We start from the raw sequence: 15,473 nt of genomic DNA, 5'->3' as shown, positions 1-15,473 counted from the left end.
CATCATCCCATGTGTCTTTCTTTTTCCTGCTATGCACAGGGCGATCTGGGGAGCAAGGGAAGTCAGGGTACATCTACTGCAAGTAACTTCACTGTTCCTACAGAAGAATGAGCAAAGACCCCAGACACACTACTATAAAGCATCACACAGAGGACATACACCAAAACTAAAGCAAAGGTTCTTCCTGTGCACTCATCTTTTACAAGTGAATGTGTCCAGTCCAGCCTCCCACCATGGAGGGTTTGTGTCTATCACCCCTGCATGAGGAAATCTGTACAACCCAGAAGCAAAACAAGCATTTCCAACTGACATGTAAACACATCCTGTCCTTCTTACTCCAAAAGAAGAATTTGGAAGACCTGATATGTTTCCATTCCCTTCTCTATTACTTTCTAACCTCTCCTTCATGCCTGTTCATAAAGGTAAAATAAAGAGTCGTTGAATTTTTCCTATTAAGAGATCACTAATTTAATAGAATCACTGAACAACTATATGAGCTGAGCTAAAAAGCAAAGCAGAGAAAATGAATGTATTGTATGTTGTACTTTTGCCTCCCCACATTTCACAGACCAAAGTCCTGTCAGACCCAAGAAAGGTGCTGTCATGCTACTGTATATCAGCTCCAATTTACAACCTCACATGTTTAGAAAAAAACAGTTGACTCAAAATTCCCCTACTGATTACTCTAAATCATGTAGTAGGTTTACTTATGCATGGCTGACTATAAAATTCTTCACCAATAATTAACATTACTCACTACAATGAATTAGGTCAAAGATGAGCACAATTTGTGTGTTTAATTAGTAATTAGGTAAATCAGAGATTAAAAATATATGACATATCAAACCTGACTGGACCAACTTCACTGTCCTCTTAATCCAAACATTTTCCACCATAAAAACCAACTGCAGAGGTAGCAACACTGTATTTGGTATCACTCTAAAACAAATACCTTTCTGTCAGTTTGTATTTCACTAACACCATTTCCTCCTAAGCGTATTATAAAAACTACTCCTACCATTACACTTAACACAAATTTCTTCAGATGTATCAGTAACATCTTGCTAAGCCTGTATCAAAATTCAACTGTACCTCACAAATTAAATACATGTAGCTTATCCATTATTTAAACCTTAAGAAATCAAATATTCTAGCCAAGCAGCTCTGTGAAAATATTCACTAACTTTTAAAGGGATTTTGTTACTCTTGTACCACCAAGCATAAAATAATGGAACAGATGGAAAGTTTTGTTTTACACAAATTTACTAAGAATGTTGGAAGAAATTAAATTCACAGAGCTTTGAAGAGATTTTAAAGCAAAATCTTTTTGCTCAAAGAGCCTAGTATTATAGCCTCACCTGGTGACCAAAACAGATTATCATATCAAGACAGCAGGAAGATGCCCAACTTTATAGTCTCATAGTTGATAGTTTAATCCTCTTTTTACCAAACTGTAGAAACTTTTATCGACCTACACAGGTCAGGGAATCTGGCTGTAGGAGTCTATGAAAGTCCTGCCAAAGATAAACGCCTTTTTCACTAAAGAACTATTTTACTTCAGACAAATACACTTTAAAGGCTTTTCACAAACAGTTTCAGAAATTGCATTCATAAATGTAATTGATTTTAAATGGGAAAAAGTAAAAATTTGTCCATTTCTATTGTTACAGAAGATCATGAATAGGATTTGTTTTCTTTTCTAAAACATTAACAAAGCATTTTAGAAATTCAACTCTCAAAATGAATCTGTTTCACAGGTGTGAAACACAGGACTCAGTTGAACACTGTCAGCATGCAGACGTGTCAGTGAACCACTGGCCTGCACGACGCTCTAGGGCATCTCTTTCATTGCTGATGCTTGTGAAGAAAGAGAGAAAATCACATCCAGTCCTCAGTAAAATCGACAACAGTTAAGAGCTAATAAGGATATTATTTTTCAGCTAACTGAACTGTTTATTTTAGCTGTATTTGAGAGACAGTCAACATAAAACTCCACATACTTCTAGAACTTTTGTAAGCACACTACACACAAAATGAACTACACTGACCTCTGAAGACTGGTAATAGATGCCAGCAACTTACGTCTCTGTTGAATATTGATTTTGGTCTAAACTAGAATAGTTTTTACTCTAACTAAATAGTGTCATGTCTTGTTGTCAAGGAACAGTAACCTCAGTTATTTCATACTATTCTTTCCTGACACACTACACATGCTTTGCTTTAATGCAAGCCACAAACACAAAATACATAAATACAGTTAACTGGAACTTTTATCTTACTTAAACAAACAAAAATGACAAAAAAACCATACAGACATGTAACAATACCCCACTGTCTAATAAGACTAATTTTTATAACCCTGATCCTGTACCATTAGATGCTTTAAACTTAGAGCTCTTTTCTACCTAAGCACAGATGTTGGTCTATGGAAAACCTGCTCAATAAATAATATTATTTCAAAAAATCCTGTGATGTTTTATCATATTTTACACGGTGCAGTTGGAATTTTCCTTTAGCTTTTTGCATTTCCTTAGCAATACTATTCTTTGTAGCCATAAAAGTCTAAACCTCATCATAAATTACAGAAAACAACTTGGAATTTTTATGCTTCATTTTTTAATGAGTATTTTCTTATGAAGAGGGTCAAATTCTACCTAATTGATTACTTTTAAAATGTCACCTGACACTAATTTCAATTCCTCTTCAATCCTCTACTTTTCACTGCTCTGTTAAACTGAACTGTACATGCAAATTACCTAACTGCTTTTCTTTGTATGGAATTTCCAATAAACTGCTACCTGAGAAAGCAACTCTCTGTAGCAGTCAAACCTTGAATTTCTCCTGTATGACATAACAGCAATTAAGCTATGCCTTTCAAAAAATACTGCACATCCTCTTCCCCCCCACTTTTTTGCAACTAACATAAATCAAAGGTTTTAGCCGGAGCTGCAGCAGTTTATAGCTATTTACTTAAGCTGCAATTAAGTGAACCTCCACATTTAAGAACAAATGTATTTTTTTACTGTTCTTTTTGGAGTGTGCAGGATCAAATTTGTTGTACGAGTTGCATTTTTCAGACTTTAACTGTATTAGGGCAGAATTATCAACTAACAGGAAAAAAATCAGAACAAGAAAATAATTTTCTGTAAAACACAAACTGAGGTGCAACAAAACAAACCCATGTGTACATGAAGTGGCCATAAACTCATTATCTACTACATTATTACATTACTTGTGGTTACCATGTCATATTTAGAAAGAACTTTTCTGCTGAGACCAAGTTTACACTGACAGCGATAGAACATGCATAAACAAATGCAGAAAAAGGGGATATTATCACTATACAAACTGGTCATATCAGTATAATCATGTACCAGGGGAATTTACAACAGATAATTAAATCCATATTTATGCACTGTATTATTTAAGAAAACCACTCAAGTGGTACATTTTTGGGTAGGTATGCCCTGAAACTCCCATCCAGAGAAAGTGAAGGGGGAAAAAAGCATGCACACGTTTTTGCTTATTCAAGTAAAAGGCCATACCCAGGTTTAAAAAACAATAAAAGAGATACATCCAAGGCAGAACAAGGAAATACGGAAACATAAGCAACACTGTGACCAAAACCAGTGGTCCACACCCCATTGCTGTTACCCTGGCATACAGAGAACAGAGTGACCATTTTGCGGATGTACAGAACGTGCCTGAAAGACGAATGAAAACAAGTATCCAAAATCCACAATACTTCCTCAGAGCAAGAAGAAGCTTTTAGGTTTAGACCGTATCAATGATGGCAAGAATTTAATCACAAGACAATAAAAGAAGGCTGACTATAAAGTTCTTGTTACTATGAAGACAAAACAGAGAGCCATATGCAGACAGACACAATTGCATATGGTACTTTAATGTCTTCTTATTCTACACTGGGGATTTTGAAACACTGTGTAAGATTGTTCCCCCTATCTATATCCTCCTGCACCTTTTCCATGATCTTAGCTTTGGGAAAGAGACTCAGGGACAAACCTTACTGGGGACAATCTACTACAAATGAGTAGGGAGGGTAAAGCCAATTGTTTAATCTATGAACAAAGCAGAATGGTGAAATAAGATGTCCATGGTACCTCACTCTTGCTATTTTAGTAAAAAAAAAAAAAAAAAAAAAAAAAAAAAAAAAAAAAAAATTTAAAACCCCAGATTTTCCCAGACATTAACATATTCTTTAATTTCATTAATGATTTCTTGAAGTCTAAACAGGGGCTTGCTATTTGGTTGTCATGGAAAAACTTCTAATATTTCTATTTACAGTGGGTTTTTTCTCTCAGGCTGTCAGACCAGCATTTTCACAAGTCCTAATTTCACTCGAGAATTTAAAATATGGCCACAATGAACTGCTTTTTAATATTTTCTGCTGAAATAGGGGAGTCATTGCAAAATCTTATAATTTTTTTAAGCACTCAGAAGAGAAACAAGGCTGTACAAAGCTGCTATTTCCTATCAGAATGGTACAACCAGCTTTAAACTTTCATTGTTCTATCATAATTCTGTGCTGCTTTATTTAAATGTAGCTTCCCAAATTACTGACTGAATATGTGAAAAATGCTATTCTCTATTTTCCATCTAGCTTACACTTCCCCACGCTGTTTCTTCACTTTTTAGCAACTGCTAGATATTCTACTGAAGGGAAAAAAAAACCAAAAAACAAAACACCCAACCAACCAAAAAAAAAAAAAAAGCTCAAATGGTTAAACTACAGAAGAAAGCCAAATAACTTAAAAAATATTTAATCTGTAACATACTTCTTCAGAGATGCTGTTTAAGAAATCTTAAAAAAAAAAAAAACTGCCTCTTTAAAAAAAAAGAATTTTTAAAGCAGTTTCCTCATAACTTATCAGACCTTTTTCAAATAACAAAGGTATGCAGCCTCTGCACTCAACACTCCTGTTCAACTCCCAAAAGTATTAACACTTAACTCTTCCTGAAGCCTTTAACCCGTAAGAATAATAATAATTATGCATTCCTGCTGCTTGGAGGACCAATAATTTAAAACCACCTACTGACAGTCTGAGGTAAAATGGATAAAAATATTTTCTTTTTACCCTGTTTGAAGACCACTGACATGAAGAACCAACTTTTCATGGGCCTGATTTGTGACGGGACCCAAGACAGAGGAAGTCAGTACTCAGCTCTGGCAATTTACCTGCAATCCTTAGACAGAATCAACTACAAGCAGGTAGTACTTGCTGAGCTGTACAGATAACTATCAATATAACCAACCACAGCATATTATAAACCCCACCACACTCAAATTTGAAGGATGGCAAGCCGTATTTCATAATCCAAGTCACATTACTGTGACTTATACATTACTATGACTTGTATACAGGAATACTCTTAAATTGCAAGCATTCTTCTCTCTGATGGGTAAGTATTGCAGTACTTCACTAAGTAAACCACTTCTGCTGGGCACACAGCTCCTATATTCCCACTACCTTACCCAATATGGTTAAATTACAAAAGCAGTAACAGAAACTGCTCCCCTGCTGTTGACCAAAAATGATGAGCAGAGGGACATACAAAATGGTACTCATTACTTTCACTTCCGTTTAAATCCAATTCACCTTTATTTTTTTTTTTAAGTACCTAAACAAATGAGTAAGCAAAGAAGTTTGGCAAAATGCTCAACAATAAATGTCCTGCTTTAAAACCATCCAGCTTAGTTACAAACATGCAGACCAGGGTCATAAATTTGCTCACGCAACTGAGTACAGCCAATGGTATTAGAAATAGTTAAAAGTCAAAAAAGAATAGCCTTGTAGGGTGCCACCACATAAACTAAACATGATATACTGCCAAACACTCAAGTAGACACATGTACCATTATTCAGCAAGGACCACATGAATGCATATGGCTCTCTGTTTTGTCTTCATAGTAACAAGAAGGTTTGTAAACAGATCTCACATATGAAGCAATCTAGTCACTTGAGAATCAAATAATCTGCCTTTATAAAGAAGCATTCTGCACTGTTGCCACACAATTGGACTCAGATACACAATTAAAAGTCCTCTACATTCGTGCTTTGAGACAAGTGCGGCTTGATTCTATCCTAATCCATAGCAGTGAGATTTTAAGAAGTCACCTCAGTCAGGACGTGTAGAACTGCATTGGAAAATAAAATCCACACAACAGACTACAAAACATTAAAAATGTGGATTGTGCAATCAAGAAAATAAATGACACACTGATTTTTTAATGTATCACTGCCATCTTTGCACAGCTAAAGACCACAGTAATCTTCGATACACTTGCAGATGACAGTAGTAACTTCTTAAAACTCACATGAAAAAACCCTCTCAGCCTATTCTACAACACTTAATTTTTTTGAGAAATGAGACAAAGCAAAAAAAAAAAATTATGAAGAAAGTTTCAGATAATCCATACCTGAAGTTTCAGAAATATCTCCTGAGTGGAAGGATCAAGAAAGATTTAACATCTAAGAGTAAATATAAACCCCAGGACACACTGCATCTATCTAAATATGCCCACGTGCTGCAAATCTAACAGGCAGAAACTCTCCTATCTTTGAAAAACAGATGCACTTTTTTAGCATGTCTGTATATCATCTTCACTACCAAAATATTGAGGATTCCACACCGTTTCCTGATAACCTGAGGATCAAATTCCTCTGGTAGTCAGTGGTAATCCACAATAACAACAGAACTTAAAACTGGGCCCACTGAATTTATACCTCGTTAGACCAGTAGTTCCTTTAATCTAGTAATTACTCTAATTACCCGGTGTCCCCAGAACGCCTGATGATGACCGGAGCCCCCTTGCGCTGGGAGCTGCACGAACACACGCCTGCACCCGCAGCTCCGGGAAGCAGAAAAATAAGGGACCTAGCCAGCAATGCTTCTCTCTTGCCACCCTGACCACTTTGTTTTCTTCTTTCGTAACAGCTCTCAGTATAAATTCATTAGAAGAAAAAAATAAAGAAAAAGTGACACACTTGACTAAGCCAGCATAAAACGTTTAGTGCCCTCTCTATTATTTAATAATGTACAAACCCAGACAGATTTAATATTAAAGTAGGCTTCACTTTAAAATGAAACAAGAGAAACTCTGTAGCTAAATTTCTGCTGAAACTCATTAGTATTTCGACTACTTTAGTTTAAAAATATTTTTAAGAATTATTGCCTAAAATCCCCCAACTCTTTAGTGTTTCAGCAGAAGTTTCATTTCTGCAACTATCATAAACAAAAAAAAAAAAAAAAAAGTTTGACCATTAGTGCCAACTAATAAGAAAAACAGAACCCTTTTCCGGGAAATTAAGCTCTGAGAAGGTTTATCTTTGTCCTGGGGCGAGCCCCGGCCGCCTGCCCACGGAGACAAGATGTGCTGGCCGGCGGCCGGCCGGGACCCCGGGCCACGCGTGCTGGGCCGGCGGGGCCTCCCAGCGGCTTCCCCACCCGCGGGCCGGAGCTCCTGGGGACACCCAGCCCCGGAGCCCGGCCATCGCCGCCGTCCGTCCCCTCCGACCCGGGCTCCCTCTCACGAGGGGAAGGCCGTGCGGCGCGCCAGCCCCCGGCAGGAAGGTCGGGGCGGGCTGCGGGGCATGACCCGGGATAACCCGGGGCTTTCCCCCGCCTCCCCCGCGCCGCTTGACCCCGACGGCGGGGACACGGCGGGGACACGGCGGGGACACGGCGGGGACACGGCGGGGACACGGCGGGGACACGGCGGGGCAGCTCGCCGCCCCTGCCCGCCTCCCGGCGGGAGCTCGGTGGTGTATCCTATGCGATATCCTATGCGACAGGCGCGGATGTGCCGCTTACATAATCCCCGCCGGCCGCACACGTACCCCGCATTACATAAGGGATCGTGCCCCCGCCGGCCCCCGCGGCAGCCCCGCCGGCGGGCGGGGGGACGGAGGGAGGGAGAAAGGGAGGGACCCGGCGGCGGCCCCGGCCGAGCCCCTCGTTAACCCCCTTCCTGTGGCGTTTACACGTCATGGAACATTCCCGGAACGGGCCAACGTCCCACCCACTTCAGGGAACAGTCACCGCGGCGCAGCGCGCACACGCACTCTCGCACACGCACCCGGCGCGGTGCCGGGTGTCCCCGCACACACACGCACTTCCCCCGTGTCCGGCACCCCCGCGGGGCCGCGCTGGCAGCCGCGGCACATCCCCTCCCTCCGCCACCTCCAGCGCCCTGCCCTCCGCCGCACCGGGTGGCCCCGGGCCCCCCCCGCCTTGGTGCCCCCCCATCCGCTCCCGGGGCGCCGGAGGCCGCGGTGAGTGCCCCGTCGGGCCGGCCCCCCCGCGGGCGCCTCTCCCCGGCGGTGACCATGCCCATTCCCCGCCGCAGGAGGGGATTACGCAAGGCAGCCTTCTCCTCATCTGCATACACTTACAAGCCGGGTATTCCCCACATTTCCTAACGGCGTGTCACCGACAAAGGCCTGTCCCCGCCGTGTCCCCCTCCTGGCCGGCTCAGCGGGAAGGGCCGCCGGCCGTGGTGCCCCGGGGACGGTGCCGGTGCCTGCCAGCGCCCGGAGCCGCCACAGAGGTGACTTACCGGTCCGGCGGTTTTACAGCCCCGCCGGCTTCCCCCGCCGGCGCCCTCCCGCCGCCTTGCCCTCCATTTACCCCCGCAGCCCCGGGCGGCACTCGGAGCGCCGGCCGCAGACCCCCCGCTCCGCTGAGCGCCCTGCCTGCCGCGGCCCGACCCCAGCCCCGCGGCGCCCCGCACCCGAGCCCCGCCGCCCCGGCGCGGCTGTCAGCTGGTGCCGGTGACAGGGAATGAGCGGCGGGCAGGAAGGAGGGGGCTGCCCGCAGCAGCCGGTGCTGCTCACCTGGGAAATCACCGAGAAGGAAGGAGGGAAGCCCTCCCGGTGCCCTTGTTGTTGTTGTTGCTGCTGCTGCTGATCCCGCCGGGCGCTCGTGTTGCTCCTTTGCTAAGGGCTCGCCCGGAGTGAGGCGGCTCGCGGTGCTTCTTTATATATAAAGACAGACAGAGATATTCCAGCGGCCAAGGGGCGCCCGCTTCACGCGTTTATCTTAAGGCAGGTCATTCCTCTCCCTCTTTTTGGAAAGGCTCATCACCATCTCCCTGACAGTGGCGGAGGGGCTGGTGTTGCACGGGGGAGAGGCGGAGGCCCGGGAGCCGCAGCCCGCCCTGGCCGCGGCGGGAGGGAGCGCTCCGCGCTGCAGGCGGCTCCGCCGGGCTATTCCTGGCACCACTTCCCAGAACAGAAGTTACCGGGCGAGCGCGGAGCGAGCGCGGGGAGCGCGCCGCCCGTGACGTCACCGGGTCCCCCCGCGCGGCGGCGGGAGCGCTCCCGGGCGCGGTGCTGGGCGCTGCCGCCCTGGGAGCTGCGCGGGGCGGGAGCCGCGGGAGCTCCGCGCCGGGGTGGGCGCGCACCGAGGAGGCAGGGCCTCGCAGGGCGAAGCCGCGGCCTCTCCCCGCCGGCGGAGATCGCCGCTCCCCTCCCCCTCCCGCCGAGGGAACTCCCAGGAGAGCCAGTCCCGACTTGCCGTGCGCAAGCCGCGCGTCCTCCCGGCCTGAGAATTTCCTCCGAGGACGCGGGATCCTCCTGCCCCCTCCCCTCCCTCCGCTTCCTTTCTCTCCCTCCCCCGGCCCCTCCACCCCCTCGCTCTCCCTGGCCGAGATCACGTTATCTGTCAAGGAGAACAATACACCGCCGGGGCTCCCCGTGCCGGCCGCCGGCCCCCGGCTTCACAGCCGAGCCCGGGTCTGCCCCGGGCGGGGACCACCCCGACCCTCGCTCACCCCTCAGCACGTGGCCCTGCAGGAGGGGCGCGCATCAGGGCGGCCCGGCCGGGCTCGCCGCCGTCCCGGAGGGCAGGGAGCCCGCCGCGCCGCCCCGGGCTGTGCCGCAGACATATGCATTTATTGCAACACCCGCCCGCCGCCAGCGCCGCAGCCGAGCGGAGCGCAGCGCCGGCCCCGGGAGCAAGCCGCGCCGCCGGGAGGGCGGGCGGGGGACGCGGGCGGCCGCCGCGCCGCGCCGGGTAACGGGGCTCGCACCCTCCGCCGCCGCTCACGGGGCTGCCCGCGGCCAATGGGGGCCCGCAGCGCCCGGGGCGGGGTGCGGCCGGGCCGGGGCCGGTAGCGGGGCCGCTCTCCCGGAGCAGCCCCGGCCCCGGAGCAGAGGGGCGCTGCAGGGGAAATACCCTCCCGGCCGGGCGAGGCGGAGCTCCTGCTTCCTTGAGACGTCCCACCGCCCTTCCGCGGTGGTCGGGAACCCCCCAGGGGTTTTCGGAACCTTCGCCGACACACGCTCCGGGTTCTGCCGCTCACACTGTCTTCGAGTTAGTAAAGGCTGAGCGCGATTCCGGGGAACAGCGTTCGTGTTCCTGAGATTTGCCACGGCTGCTCGGAGTGTGAAGCTCAACCGGCTGGTTCCCTCTCCCGGCCGCTCCGGCAGTGCGGGGGTCCCTTGCCTGGCCTCGCCTAGTTTGGCTTTGCCGTGGCATCGGCTGGGTTTTTGACAGCAGGTCTTCACTTACATTTTAGAGCTAATTTTCTTTTAAGGAATCCATTCAGCCGCGTTTACAGGCTACTGGAAGTTGATTCGAAGTGATGCCAACTCGCAGCACTGTAACGGTGACATCGAAAGTCATACTTGGCATATGAGATTTTTCTTTCGACTGACATCAAGAAAAAAATCAGTCACATGGATGGAAAGGAAAAAGTTTATACATAAATCCTGAAAGCAATGGTTCTTATGCCAGAGTAAATAAAACCATTATTTCATAATTTTAATAGCTAAGAATTTTAAGTTGTTCCCGAATCTTTTAGGGACTAATAACAATTTAGTGCTCAGAGCTGGCCATACAGGGACATAGAAAAGCATAGAATCTATATATAAAATCTTCTCATTCTACTGTGGTCTTTGGCCCCAGTTAATTTTGGTGATCTCTGAGTCAGGTTCCTAGTGCTTCAGTCCAGGAGGTGCAGGAAGGAGAGTCTAGGGATTTCTTGGGGTTTCCCTCAAGTTATATAGGTACAAGATCATGTGACCATTATTTCATTATAAATTATGACTTCTTTTACAAATAAGACTTGCTCCTACAAGCATGTTCAATACTGAAATGGCTGGACAAAGAGGGGTTTGCTCCTTGTTAGGTCCATGAGCATGTCTGTCTTTGTTTTCCTGATTTTGGTGTGATACCGTCATTCCTGACACTGAGTATTGTTTGACTGGAATTATTCTGTCTGAGCAAACATATTGACTTTGGGCTTGTGATCTTTATTTGATGTCATGTTAGAATAAGTCAATGGGAAATGGAAGTGCTTAGGATTTGTTTCAAATTGAGGTTTTCCCATCTGCTGTTTTCTACAACAGCAGCATTTTTCTCTGCCCCCAAATGATGGCTGCCAGTTATCTTCCCTGCTGGGAGGCTGCAGACTCCTGACCAGCACCTTTGACTTTTTTGTATATGCCCAGCATTGTCATCCTCTCTCCTCCCTCTCACAAGACTTCAGAAGCTCAGAAGGTACTGCAACAAGGTTCAGTGTTCAAAATAGGAGTTTATTTACAGCCAGTCTCAAAGCAAAGTAAAAAATTTTTCTCCATAATGCTTTTCAAAATAAGGGTCTTTTTCTAATTATGTTGGTTACCTCAAGAAGCTATATATATGTGCTTTCCCACATTCTCTTAGAATTGCACCATCTGAGCCACAGCCATTTCCTTCACTGTGGCTCTACAAGGCATGTGCTAGAGCTACAACTCTTCAGCACTTTGGTGCTTCCAGGGGAGAGAGTGAAGCTATACCTGTGCTCAGAGACCCTCACTATTCTACAAAATTCATTTGGCTCAAGCCCCAGAGCAGGTTTTGACAAGCTGCACAACTTGCAGCTGCAAGGGTCCTTAGGTTGGAGGAGACCTCCCCAGCCAGAGGCAAGGAGTTCCTCACAGGGTTCCTTTAGCCCTCTCCCCATTTGTGCAGAGTTGTAGGGGAGTGGATGTAACTGAGTATAGCCTGATTTTCATCCCCGACCAATGCCCCTTTCCCCTCCCAAGGCAGGAACACTATCCTACAGGGGGACTGCAGCTAGGACACCAGGGTAGTTTTCCTCCCAGACTCCTGCCAGTGACTCCACAGAGAGGCATCAGACATCTGAATCACTTTCTCTTGCCTACTTGTGGCAACAACATCATTTAATAATGATGTCCTTGCTTCATACCATCCTATAATTTCCCTCTAGATTTTTTTTCTATGTTTACACCCAGCTTTTAATAAAACTATCACTCTAACGAAGAGAACTAAGGGAGCTGTCAGATGTAAGATTTACAGCTGTTATTCAAATATAGATTTTGCAGATTCATCAAAAAGTAAGTAATTCTTACTGCTTGGAAAGCACCTTGGCCTTCACAGCTGCAGCTCACAGCAAACATTTATATATACACAATATACAATGATAATAGTCAGTAATGATGTTCACAGATTATTAAACACTATACATTATTCTGAAAATCTGGTTTAATCTCAGAGCACACAGAATCCATCAGTTTTGTAAACTGTGCTGTTCTCAAATTAGTAGAAAGCATTACATAATTTTTCTATAATAATGTGGTTGAATTGAAATGTTAACCATTAATTTCTAAAATAGCTAATGATTTTAAAGTAATTCATCCTTTCTTAAGAAAAAAATAACTTTGTCCCCAAACCTGTACCCACAAGCTCATAACTATTCTTCACAAAGTTGCTACAAATAGAAATGCAGCAAAACAGACAATTCCTTTATATAAGGCATTGATACCTATTTACTGATTTCACCGTGAGCAGTGTAAAACAAAATGGACCAAATGGATCCAATTTTCTGAAAGTCTCAGAGGGTAGGAGTGCAAAATAAAATTAATGGTTTTATTTTGCTGTTTAGATCCTATTTCTTACGGTCTGATTAAGTTAGAAAATCTATGGGAAACTACCTGTGAATGGCTTTCCTCATAAATAAATACTAGAAGTTTCCTATCAATGATGTTTAAAACACACTGTCCTTACAGGAACTTCCTCCCATATTCCTTCGCTCATTTTTCCAACTGCCTGGACTGCAATGTCTCTTGCTGCCATTGCCTACACCACTGCCTTTTCTAGTGCCCTCATTACACTCAGTGCTCTTTGCACTTAGTAGAAAAGTATGCAAGATATTCAGGGCTGGCTTTCCAAAGCTGGAAGAGGTGGGTATACTCCTGCTTCTGCTCTCCTCTTTGGAGCACCTGCTTTTTCTCTGCTCATCAGAGAGAGAAGGGTCCTGAGCTGGGTGATGAAAGGCCTGTGAGGGTGGGGGTCCCAGCCACTAGGCCTTCCCAAGGACGCATGGAGAGCCTGAGAGGACACACTCAGTGCCTCTGGGGCCAGCAAGGAGGGTGAGAAGGGAAACCAAGATGGACCAGACGAGTTGGGGAGGATACTAAAAGAGCTGTATTTGCTTCTGACTTTACTTAGGATGTCAAATATGTCATAAAATCCATTTGAAGAGCAGTACTAATTCGGGTGACTGCTTTTTTTACTTTAAGAGGTAGCTACCTTCTACTGACCATCTAAAGTTCTTCTCAGAGATAACTAGCAGCTATGAGTTTCACATATCATTTAATCATTTAATAACATAGAATGCATTTCCAGCCACAGCATTCCACTTTGTAATTTGTACACATTGCTTTCCTTTTACTCAAGTGCCATCTTATCAATTGAGAAAAGAGAAAAAGACACTGCCAGTTCACCCTCTCAACATCTTTTCCTATGTGTTCCTTGAATCCAGGCTGCTGTATCTTGTTTGTCTACTCTCCTACATAAACAAGGGTAATCTTTCCTCATAGGGGAATGTGCCCATGACTCCTCCACAGAACACAAAGGAGTCACAGTGAAGCACTTCTTTATCCACAGCAGCTCCAATCTCATACAGTATCAAATGGTGTGAAGGAGCTAGAAGCCAAGGTGGTTAGCTTGAACAAGCCTGTGTGTAAATAACTCTGGCAGAGAGCCCAAAGGAAGGGGAGTCCTGTTTGCCTGGTAATGAACAAATGGCTGTATTTCCTGAAGGAAAAATATTTTTCTGCTATCTTGAGATTTCCTTAAAAAAAAAAAAAAGTTATTTTCTCCACATAAAGTATTTCCAGATGCAGAACTAACATGCTGTGTGCATCAACAACTTGATAATAACATGTCATCACCTGACCTTGGAAGAGGGTAAAAAAATGAAAAAAAGGCAGAATTTTCTGAAATTATGCCCTTTCATGGGAACATTTTTTTAAAGCACATGAATCCTGAGAAAATGTTTTTTTAAATAAAATTTGATTACTTTTACTCATTTTAATTTTTTTTCATAGCTAATTGACTAGCTGAATAGGAAAATCTATACTGCTGACTCCAAACTCGGGCAAGGGATTATGTGCACTTCTCATGTGAGATAAAGCTTGTAAGTTCTATAGACAGGTTCTCTTTGCTTGTCCTTCTTAACATCACAACCAAATTAAGTTTTTGAAAGACTTTCAGGCATTTGGAAAAAATATTTTGCCTTGCTGACAAGTGGAACATGTTACCAAGCCCTGATTATTTATCTTTAAATATAAAGTATTAGCTCCTGCAGATTTTGTATACTGGACTTAGTTCTCCCCCTCACCCTGCCCCATTTTTTACAGGAACAACTGAAGTAAGAGCCTGCCAAAAACATGGCATGATTTAGCAACTTCTGAGTTATATATAACCTGAACTATTAAGTGACTTAATTTTCTAAAAGCTTACCTATTTATATTCCCATTAGCTCTGATAGCCTTTCATTTAGCATTCTTCTCAACTCTTTTGCATCACCTTCCAATTCAAAGAAACCTCCAGTGCTTCATGCATAGAGAATTTCATGTATGAGCTGGAGAGAGCAGAGGGGCAGACCACTCTTAACAGCAAGTAGTGACAACTTGAAAACAGAGTAAAGAAGATCTCTCAAAATGGCAGGGGCACTTTGGATAAAAAAAAAATTGCATTAACTAAGTTGCAGCTATTTAGAATTTCACCATATTATCCTATCTCCATAAATCCTCTGGCACATGTCATGGGAACCTTCCTAACCACATTGGTTGCCTTCCTGGTTTTGCATCACTGGAATCTTTCCATAGGCAAGCGCCCCAAGCATCCTGCAAATACTTCCCTGCACAACTGACTGAGGGAAGTGTGCCACCTACTGAAGGACAACAGCTGCTTTCTATATGTCTTGGATTTTCTAAAGTTCTTTCCCATTTCTGAACTTTCCAGGCCTTAACACTACTGACTTGAATTAGATATTAGTTTTTGGTTTATGAAAGTTTGTAAACTCAGCAACTGAAAGGTCATGAATATGGACAAGAGCAAATGTAGTCCAGGCTGATTCCATCCAATTAATGTGTAAGTAGCATAATTTGGTAACTCATCTATCTGAAAGCAGTTACTCCTAAATAGCCACTTTTTGTCAG

General features: G+C 44.7%; 1 protein-coding gene across 27 annotated transcripts in view; it reads right to left on the bottom strand.

Annotated features, from left to right (window-relative positions):
• The window catches only part of HIVEP2 (HIVEP zinc finger 2), a 136,304-nt gene extending 127,102 nt beyond the window's left edge, over positions 1-9,202 (bottom strand). For 17 of the 27 annotated variants that reach the window (XM_021553142.3, XM_085576654.1, XM_085576642.1 and 14 more), the window contains exon 1: positions 8,856-9,202. The gene's annotated coding sequence lies outside the window, so the exon portion shown is untranslated. Of the gene's footprint in view, positions 1-6,439; positions 7,432-8,855 lie in introns of those variants that run through there. The other 10 variants (XM_085576655.1, XM_021553143.3, XM_085576665.1 and 7 more) reach the window with 1 other exon arrangement.
• Positions 9,203-15,473: the final 6,271 nt, after the last annotated feature.

Source organism: Lonchura striata, chromosome 3 (assembly GCF_050655825.1).
Source record: "Lonchura striata isolate lonStrDom1 chromosome 3, ASM5065582v1, whole genome shotgun sequence".
Classification (NCBI taxonomy): Eukaryota; Metazoa; Chordata; class Aves; order Passeriformes; family Estrildidae; genus Lonchura; species Lonchura striata.
Note: the sequence above shows the minus strand (reverse complement) of the source record. Positions and strands in the feature narration are given on the sequence as shown.